This window comes from Panthera tigris, chromosome C1, assembly GCF_018350195.1.
Source record: "Panthera tigris isolate Pti1 chromosome C1, P.tigris_Pti1_mat1.1, whole genome shotgun sequence".
NCBI classification, from domain to species: domain Eukaryota; kingdom Metazoa; phylum Chordata; class Mammalia; order Carnivora; family Felidae; genus Panthera; species Panthera tigris.
Window position 1 is genome coordinate 192390818 of NC_056667.1, and position 11054 is coordinate 192401871.

Below are 11054 nucleotides of genomic sequence, written 5' to 3' on the forward strand. Positions count from 1 at the left end.
GATTAGTTAGCCATAGTTTGTGGGTCCATTTCTGGGTTCTCTGTTCTATTCCATTGATCTCTGTGTCTGTTTTTGTGCCAGTACCATACTGTTTTGATGATTACAGCTTTGTAATACAGCTTGAAGTCCGGAATTGTGAAAACCAAAGCTGGAGGCATCACAATCCCACAAAAAAATTCTAACTACTCCAGAGATCCTGAAGAGGTTAAGAATCTACCACCTGGAAAGAGAGAACTTTGCTTATGAAATGCCTTAGCAACACCAGGATGTCTGTGGGAAGGTGGTGCTGATGTGCCCAAGATATATCTTGCAATACCAGTATTGCAATACTTGGTATCAGGAAACAGTAGGTTGTAAAACCCAAGATTGGTTCTCTGCCTCACACATCCTACCTAATATCAACTGATAATATAGGGCCACAAAAGAGACAATTAATGCAAAGAATTAAGGTATAGATCCAGGTTTTGTGGATATAGAAGATTATACACACTGGGGAAACTTCTTTAAGAAAAAGAATCTAGGGTCACCTGGGTGGCTCAGTCAGTAAAGCATCCAACTTCGGCTCAGGTCATGATCTCGCAGTCTGTGAGTTCGAGCCCCAGGTTGGGCTCTGTGCTGACAGCTCAGAGCCTGGAGCTTGCTTCAGATTCTGTGTCACCCCTCTATCTCTCTGTGTCTCCCCCACTCATGCTCTGTGTCACTCTCTGTCTCTCAAAAATAAATAAACATTAAAAACATTTTTTTAAAAGAAAAAAAATCTAAAATCACAAGTACAGCATCAGATACAAAATGAATTCTTATTTATAGTGAAGAAATAAATCACTACAAACTAGATTATTATAATTATTTTTATTGAGGTATAACTTGTATTAAACCAGATATTTTAGTAAGATGACACATACCATAAATATCATAAAATCCAGACAAATACAATGTTCTTATTAACTGCCTAACTCAGTCTTTTATATCTTTTTTTCTTAATCTTTTGATTGCATATTTTTTACATTTTCTTAATATGTCAATGATTTCATATTAGTATTTTCCAGTGGAGAAAGAGAAGAGAACCCCACCTTTAATGTGGTGATCCTGACTCGTTCATTTCCAACCTGGTTTCTTCTCCATGGCTCACATGCCTATTTCCAGGGCTGGGTGCCATAGGACATGCTCCAATAGCACAATGACCTGTGTCTCTGCACCCTCATGTCCCCAGGTAAGCGGGCACAGCTGACATTGGCATGTTTCCAGAAGCCTTCCCTGCTTTGGGACTGCCAGCAGTAACTTCATGATCACACGGGAGGCACACATACATACTTGAACACAATACAGCTTGAAGTAAACACAAATCTGCTTTCCCTTTGGCCACATGTCAGAAAGCCTTTGATAATTTTAACCCCTCAACAAAAGGTCTTAACCAATGGCATATAAGGAATAGCATTTTAAATAAGTTTTACAGGAACCTATGGCTACATGAACGATTCATTAGTTTCATTATCTTCATGCTGAACATGGCTTGGTGCCCCTGCAGTTTTGTTTATGGATTCTAGAAGTACAATTTTGTTAGGAATATTTTGCCAAGACAAAACTGCAATATGATTTTTTTGTCCTTTCCCCTTTAACCTATTCATAAATCTTATAATTACTTTAGGGGAAAATGTACATTTATCCTTCTGTTAAAATAAATTGCTAAAAATGTTCCCATTATCAACACAATTTGTGCTGTACTGAATTGGCTAGAGGTTAAGTGTGGAACAGCCTTGTCAGTTTCTCTCATTTTACCCATGGTAACTAGTAATCCAGTGTGAAGCCATTGGCTTAGGTTAATGTGAATATTTATAAATATGCGTTATATTTTTTCCTTAGATGAGAAGAAATCCAATTAATTAAAACATTTTAATGAGTTTGTTTTCACTTTTCTGCCCTTTTAGCAATCGAAAATGATGCTTAATATGTCACAGCTTATGATTGTGACCCCCTGTGGACAATTTCTGGAGCAGGACCTTGCATTTGCAGGCTGAAGTGGGACCCAAGAAGGCAGTTGGAGGAGCAGAGAGATGCCAGGTGAGACTGTCCTGCAGCATGTGGCTTTAAAATCATTGAACAAGCATCCGCCCATCACCCAGGAAAAAAGAACGTGATTGTCTCAAACCTTTCCCATAAAACGAGTCTATATGGTTGAGAAAGAGGGAAGAGAAAAAGGCAATAAAGAAGGTGAAGTTTGTTGTACTCTGCATATACTTACAATGAAACTACCTACTTATGTTCTCAATTATTTGGATGCTTTGATGGATTTTTAAAGGAAAGTCTACTGGGATGATTTTAATGAACTCCACTTTCTGTTAAAGAAACTAAGGTATCATTTTAAACTTTCTGGGGATTTGATTATTTATTTATTTATTTATTTATTTATTTATTTATTTATTTAAAGTTTATTTATTTTGAGACAGAGAGAGAGAGACAGAGACAGAGAGACAGAGAACACAAGCAGAGGGGAGGCAGAGAGAGAAGGAGAGAGAGAGAGAATCCCAAGCAAGCTCCCACTGGATGTGGGGCTCTAACTCATGAACTGTGAGATCATGACCTGAGCCAAAGTCCAGAGCAGACACTTAACTGTCTGAGCCATCCAGATGCCTACGTTCTGGGTATTTTAAAGACTTGACTTTGCCACCATTCTCATAACAGTCCACTTTAAATTAGAGGAAGTGAGCAAAAAGAAAATCCATTAAAACTCTAATGAAGTTTCTTAAAGAAGCCATACCAATTTAGATACCTCAAGTCTACAAGGTCTTTTCATAATTTATACGAGCTGTGTTCTACACTGGTGTCTGTTGTCTAGTATTCCCCATTGTTATTTAGGCAATGAAACATAAACTATACTCTATAAGCAAAGATGAATTTTAAAATTGTATCTTTTTTATAGTGTATTTGTGATTTATTTGTTACAAATTGCATCCATTTTCAAGAAAGCAACCATGATGTGATTATTGTGAAAAATGTCATCTTTTAAAAATTGATGTTCTATGTTTTTGTGGATGTTCCATGTTTTATGTTTATATTCCATAAATATATTGTTTTTTACTAAGGATGAGTGGGACGGCCTTAGGCATCTCTGGTAAGGGCGTGTTATGGTTTTTCAAAATCATTTCCTGCATTGTTATTATACGTTTGTGAGCTTAGAGTAAAAATAAAAACATAAAAAGAATGTAAATAATAAAGACATCATGCCTTTGACTTTATCAGCTAGGAAGGCTGCTGTAAGATCAATGTAATAGTACATGGTAGGTAGAACTGGTTCTCTTTCCAGACCAAAAAAAGAAAAAAGAAAAAGAAAAAATCCGGAGTAGCTACTCACAAAATAAGAGATAAATATCACCACCGATAATGAATAAAACTAAAGAGAGGGAATACACTGTGACTCTGACTTTCCATACAAACGAAAGAGGAGGCTGGCATTGTTTGACAGCTATCATTATCTTTCCACTTCATTTGTGGCACCGGAGATAATACAGCCAAGCCATGTTCTCCACAGCGATTTAAGTATGACTGGGCAAAACACTGAGCCAGCTACTACAAATTCACCAAAGTTTTTCTAGGAAAAAAAGCTTTTTTTTTTTCTTCTTTTTTAAGGAGTGAGACAGTCAGGCATGAAACTTGCCTTATCAGTTCTTTGGCTGTGAGAGACATGAGGTGATTCTGAATACAGTTACAGAATGGGATACTTCAGCTCTGGGATTATTTCTGGGATCCTGGGAGATGCCAGGAAAACCAACCAAAAGAAGCGTGCACGCTGCTGACCATGTGGCAGACTGGCACATGGGGGAGAATTGCCTCAGTGTCCCTCTAACTCTGGGGTTTTTGTGTATGCGGTTATGTTATCTATTTTTATTTCAGAAAACAGTAAAGAAAGTGTTACCATATTCTGTTATTAAAGAAGACATTGGGTCTACTGGAGTTGAGAATTACGAAGATATAACATGAAGTCATATAGAAATCATACAGCAATAGGTAAGTTGTGAGTTCAGTAGCTGTTCAATAAAAATCAGGCATGCTATGCTGGTGAAAGTTTGGATAAAAAGCAGAGGGTCCAGCATTAGAAAGTTTGTGTTATACTCCATGTCATATTAACATGGTAAAATATCATGGCACTACTAAAGTTTATACATGGAAGTATATAGAAATGTGTTTATAATATGATGTTATAAGAACATAATGAAATAAATACAGTATGTACCTATGATTGGATCAATGAAAAATTAAGTGTCCAGGTAGGAGGTAACAGGTAAAACCATGATGGTGAAGCGATGGTGACAATATGAATAGCTATAGCATTTTATTATTTTGCAATATTGTGTTTTCTTTTAAATGAGGAAACAATGAGAAATGTTAAGTTGTTGTCTCTAGAAGGGAGAGATGAATGAAAGTCAGTCAAAAAATACAACTGAAATTTCATAGAAATGATAATCAGAGGAGAATTTGCCCTCAAGATCAATAAAGCTCAAATAAGCAAACTAATCAGAAGAGTCAGAAAGAAAAGGAAAGTTGTTTCACGAAGGGAAATAGGCTGCTTTGTATGGGGTCACCAGGCTGGAAAACAGAACTGTTCTCACTTCCCATTGGAAAATTCAATCAGAATTCAGTGAAGCTAGAAAGGGCATGAATTATCCTCCGAGTGGGCGGCGGAACTGATAATCATCGCATCCCGTTTTATCTGGTTTGTGTCATGATTTTGAAATGGATGACGAACACCAAAGGAGTCATGAGTAGGATTTTCAAGGCAAAAACACTTTGGTTCCTAGGTAAGCCTACATGAAACACTGTACTACAGTCAAAAGACAACTGTCCTTGTCAAATGACCAGTGTCAAGCCATCCCCAGTATCTGCAGGGCACGCATTTGGACTTTGTGAGCTGTCACCTTTTCACTCCCCTTTGTGTGACAGCATAAGTGATTTGATGTCACATAAAGCCTTTGTCGCTTTATTCCTATCATGATTCATTAATTGATTTAATCAGTATTCGCTGAGGTTTTTCTTCTTGCCAGATATTCTTTAAAACACGGGTTAGACCCGTGAACAATAACAAAGTAAAATCTCTCTCTCATGGAACTTACATTCTATTTGGGGCTGGGGGTAAATCAAAAGTAACAAACTATAAACAACTAGCATGACAGTAAGGAAACTATACAATGTTTTTCTGATGCTAAAAATAAAGAAGCCTCAATATCCTATAAGTTTTTTTCATAACTTAAGTCTAGTTTGAAGCAAGAGAGACTATCTCACACTGAACTAATGAATAAAGTACCAAATATAGAGAAAAGGATCAATAATTTCAATCTTAGATCAGAGCAGGATTCTCATGGGTAAGATATATTTCTAATATTATTAACTATTTAATATCAAAAACAATTCAATAAATTACTATTTCCTGAATATTTGTGTTCATAAATATTTACATGCAATCAAATATTAAAATAAATATATAGATAGATAGTCTTATATAGTTGCCAAATACTATTATAAATTTACTCTTGTAAATCAGTTTCTCTTTTTTTCAACTGTTATATCAGTTTCAAATCCTCCAGAGCTGCGGGGTCTGTGGTCCTAATTGATTAGTTTTCCTCGCTCACTCTCTAATTCTCTTACATATTTAGTTGGTTTCCATTCCTGATGAATATTTCTTTGGGCTCTACAATTCCATGTTTTTAATAGGGTGGGAGTAGGGAGAAAAGATGTTAATTATCTATGTCAAGGAACGTCAAAACAAATTTTTAACAATTTGTTTTGCATCTGGTAAGGAGATCTTGTAAAACCACCACCTGACAAAACCTAATTTGTAGCAAAGACTGTGCTTCTAGAAGTGATCTCATTCCCGGTAAAGGAACTGGATATTTGAACCACCACTCAGAAAGGAGGTGTTGCTAGGAGACCAAGTTCTACACTGCACACAAGAAAATCTAGCTTTGCCCTCAGCTAACCATGACCGGTCCTTGTTCTGCACCTCCATTCATTAGTAATGAAGGTCTTATCAACCTCACGATTAAATAATCAAACTTAAGAACCAATTGGAGAATAAAGAATAAGACAAAGTGATCAGCTTTAGTGACTAGTGAAAAACGTGTTGGATTAACCATTGTAAAAAAATTCTGGAGTGCCTGGGTTGCTCAGTTGGTTAAGCATCCAATTTCGGCTCAGGTCATGATCTCCAGATTTGTGAGTTGGAGCCCCCCATCAGACTCTGCACTAATAGTGCTTGGGATTCTCTTTTGCTCCCCCTCTCTCAGCACCCCCCCCCCCCACTTATGCAAGTGCACACTCTTGGGCCGCTCGTGTGCTCTCTCTCTCTCTCTCTCTCTCTCTCAAAATAAATAAACTTAAAAAAAATCCCAAGGCTTTATGTCTTATCAATGCAATTAAAATATATAGACATATTCTTTTGCATTTGGATCAAGTTTCTGTTTTAGTATTTTAAATCACTGCATAAGGTTTATTTACTTGCTTAACGCTTTCTCCTCTCCTGTTCACAGGCTATTCATCCATAGTTCAGTGTTCTTCCTTTGTAAACAAGGGATGAAATTCTTGTTTGAGATTGCCACTAAAAAAGCCCATCTCTAGATATGAATGTGTCTCCTATTTTTGAATAAAAATAAAGGCTCTATAGTCCATTACATTTCTCTTATTTGTAGTAACTATCAGAAAGCTTGGAGGCAAACTTCCTACCAAATACTTTAAATCTCATCCTCCTGCATACATTTTGATTCATTTCTTTGGGCTCTGTTTGGCTTTAGCCTTGAAATTTTTTTTTCACACTATATTTTATTTTCTAAGCCATCTCTAGCCCTTTCAGAATGAGACAGGACATAAATCCCCAGGACATAATACTGGGTAGAGCTGGAAAAACTTCGTACAGGAAGTGTTTTTGTTGTTGTTTTGTTTTTTTGTTCCTCCTATGCCATAAAACACGTGCATCTTCCTGAGCGGAACATTGAAAGTTAACTTTAATGCAACACCTATGCATCTCTAATGTGTCCTGCTTCTCTTTCCCCTTCTGCAAAAGAGCCGACAACTGTGTTAATTCAAGGATGGCATTCAGCTGCAGGCATCAAAAGCAAAAACCAAAATACCTGTAGAGTTCAGAGGTCCTACAAATACTTTGATTCTGTTTTGCCTTCGATCGCCTTTTGTACTTTGATGTTCTTTGAAACTCAAAGTGATAAACTGTATGTTAAACAAAATTAAGTTGTGTTCAATTTATTAATCAGTTCTTCATGGTAAGATTTTTACCCATTCAATAGATGACGGGAAGAGGTGTAGAAAGAGAAAAAATAAGAAGGCATGTTGTAAAATTCCAAGATAGAAGAATCACACTCTATTACCGCAATTTAACGAAATTGTAATCCAATGAATTCTCTAATTTGAGATCCTTTTGAGGATTTCAACAGTGGAATCATTCCAGAAAAATATTTGTGTGCAAGTATTTAGGCCCAGACTCTTCTTGAAATCTTTACGTATATGTTCACTTCATTCAACTTTATAGTCATGGCATGTGCTCAATGTATACTTAAAAAGAGGCTGTCCTAAATCTGTTTCTAATTAGAAAAGAAATTCCTAATTTTCTTAGTTAATGCATTAGACTAAGAAAAGGGTTTGAAGGCTGTTTCCTGTGGCTCCCTGGGGCTTCTCCAAAGTGCCTCCATGCCATCCCAAAAAGCAACTGAAAGGAGTTGCCAACACCCTCTACTCTCTAGAATAACTTTTACCTGTCGAATAGAACAGAGAAAACATATGATTTTCTTTGAAAGTGGCTAGAAATAATATTTTGTTAAAAGAAAAATTCGGAAACCATGAGGTTAATGTATCGTGCAGACACTCCTTCCTTTTAAGTGTGAATGTATTACCAAGGAACCACAATATGGAGAGAAATGATCATTTATAAAGCATATCAGGGTAAACATGTTTACATGGTTGGTATGCTATTTCCAAATGGAAAGACTGTTATTTAGAAAATTAAGCCGATGAGGGCTTCTGGAGCACAGAAACTGGAAACTGTCTCGTGTCACAATTCTCAAAAAAGCAAGACTGATTGGGCGTCCCCATGGGAGAACCTGGCAGCCAGATCTCAGCTCAGGATGCAGAGCCCCATGGCCAGGGATTCTGCGGGGCTGGGGGAAAGAACGTGCTGCACATGGGCTTTCACAGATGGCCGGTCGGATATTGACAATGTCTTCAGTTTAGGCTCTAGTTTCAATGTTTTCAAATGACTCTTTTGGTGATATCTGAGGACGTGCTTAGACCTTTTATTTTTTTGTCACCCCAAATTATTTAGTCATCTGCGATACTTTTCACTTCTGAACATAACATCAAGCTTACAATATGCAAAGCTTTTTGCCTAATAGATTCCTTTCTAAGTAGAGGCTTCCAGGATTCAACATAAACAATACATATTTTTTTCATGAAGTCGGAAAATCTTGATGAAATCCTTTTATTTTCCTGTTGACCTCTAAAGACAGCATAAGAATTTAGCAGGTGTAAAATCTACTTTTGCCCCCTTCTCCCCAAGTCCCTTTTGATAATCAAGTTTATGATGGAGTTGGGGGGTATTTTAAGAAGAAAATGATGTACACAGAGACTTGCAAAAAGTTCAAAACTGTCCTGAGGAACTTGGCAGAGAAAATGAACAACTGTGCCCTCAAACTACTTTCAGCGAAAGCTTTTTAGCGTGTTTCTCAACGAATGTGGCAAACTTAACTCTTTAAGGAATAAGCAGCAGGTACTGTTTATTATTTTAATGTATCTGATTAACAGTGAAGCTGTTTACACCCAAGAATCAAACAACACGTTTTCTAGTGAGTGTATTTCTTACTGAAGTGTTCTTCAAGCACGCTGAGGATCAGACATATGTCCTACACAAGATCACATACAATTCAGTAATCGAGATGCTCTGCAGTAGAGGCAACTGTAGCTCCCTGACACCAATCACAGGAAAGCCGTGAAGTTCCCAATAAATAGAATGTGATTATCAGCATGTTATGCAAGCTGCAGCAGAGGGCATGTCTTTTATTATCCCCATGGAAACCTCTCGCATAAAGCCCATAGAAATCATTTGCAAATATAAATATGAATGGAACCGTACTTACTTTTGATGTTTGTAGCATCCATATTAATAGCAGTAAATCATATAAAGACAATTCGCTTTCTGTTTCCATTTGCAAAAAAATATGAAATGCATACTATCCAATAAGCAACAGGTACATAAAATGCCATTTGCATCAGCGTGCTGAGAAAGGTAACACACATGTAAGTAACTCAATTGTAAAGCACTGCAAAAGAGATGCCAAATGCAAGCACTGTATCACAAATATATTTTTCAAAGCATGGGTTACATCTGTAAGGAAAGTATGATGGAGAGGAATTCTGACAGGAAAGGGGCGAGAAGAAAATAACCCAAAATTAAATTAACAGAAGGTTATTAGTTCTATTTGCAGTTACTAGATTATTTTTAAAGATATGAAACGGTAATAAATCTAAACTGTTACATTTCATGTAATTCCAAAGAAAAAGAAGAAAACACAAACAAAACCCAGGGAGAAAAATTGGCAGTCTTGGGTTATCAAGTTTTCTAGCCATTAACACATTCCAGTGACTTAGTAACAGTTCAACTAAGAATTAAAAACAAAACCAGGATAAAAGTGCTTATATCCAGCAGCAGTTATCCAAGACCTATGAGATATCAAAATCTAAGCAAACTAGAAATTTCAGTGGGAGTCTACTTATATTCCTACTTTCCTTCTTTGTTCTACTGATGCTGGCTGGTATCCTTTGGAACAGCTTCCTTATGTGAAGAGAAATGGGTAAGCAATTTTAACATTCTATGCAATAGACAAAAGTATATATTGGGTGAAGAGGTTTCTTTTTCATATTTTAATACTAGACAGGCGCATACAAAGCAGTCCTCTCCAAAACTTTTATTTGTTTTCAGGAAAAGAAATAGAAATTCAGACTGCAGGCTGAAGCTTACTTAGTGAAAATAACAAGCAAACAAAAAAAGCAGGAAATTTGTCATCAAGATGGAAAAAATAAACACTTATTATTCCAAGGACATTGTGACAGAGAGCATTTTATACTAGATTTTGACACGTTAGTTGGAAGTTCTGGCAGTAATTAGCAGCATGATCTTAGGTGACTCAAATAAACTTTCTAGTTTCTTTCTCTACAAAGGGAGGGAGTTAAACCAAATGATTTCAAAATCTTTTCAAATCCTAACACTACTATTTTACTTTACAACAAGGTAAAGGAAAATTCAAAAATAAACATTCCAAATGGCTTTATGAATCTTTTTTTTTTTTTGTAGAAAATATGGTTTCAAAAATCAACTTCATTTGGTGGCTTGTATTTTTTAGATTACATCTAATTTTAACAGATAAAAATCTACTGGGCACTCTGAGATAGATTTATGTAACAAAGTACTATTATTCTTTAAAGAAAATTACTTCAAAAGCCTGTTATTGTCTTAGTGTCATGACAATTAAATTGTCTACCCTTAACGATCAATACGGTTGGTTAATCAGCAGTCATGATCAAAATTTTGCTCTTAAAAAATATTTCCCTCTCATGTTACTGCAGAACAAATATTTAATTTCTGAAATGTTTTGCAAGTAGCATCTTGCTCTTATCTTAACTTTTTTCCACTACCAGGAAAGGCTATATCTCATCTATCTGACCTGAAGTTAAATAATCATTGTTAGTAAGTCTTAACATAATATAAAAGTAAAAAAAATAAGTTAAGATGTTATATTTTGTAATATTAAGATTCATAAAGAAAGTGACTTCACTAGAAAGAATATAAAGACAATGGGAATGTAAACTATTGTAAGATAGATTTTTCATTCAACAGCATCTGAGCCCCTGGGCAATACGGTCTTTTCAGCCCCAAATGCTGCACTTGGCTATTTACTGTCAGAATTGAACAAGAGAGTACCAAGAGGTGACAGAGAGGGTCACCTGGACACCAAATACATTCCTTAAGTCTGCATTACGTAACCGCATCCTGCTTCCTCCTGGGA

General features: G+C 36.2%; 1 long non-coding RNA gene across 1 annotated transcript; it reads left to right on the forward strand.

Annotated features, from left to right (window-relative positions):
- The first annotated feature begins 1043 nt into the window (after positions 1-1043).
- LOC122241432 lies at positions 1044-6649 on the forward strand. The gene is made up of 4 exons (XR_006221572.1): positions 1044-1210; positions 1926-2058; positions 3889-4002; positions 6519-6649. It is a non-coding gene; the product is annotated as an uncharacterized LOC122241432 (long non-coding RNA).
- Positions 6650-11054: the final 4405 nt, after the last annotated feature.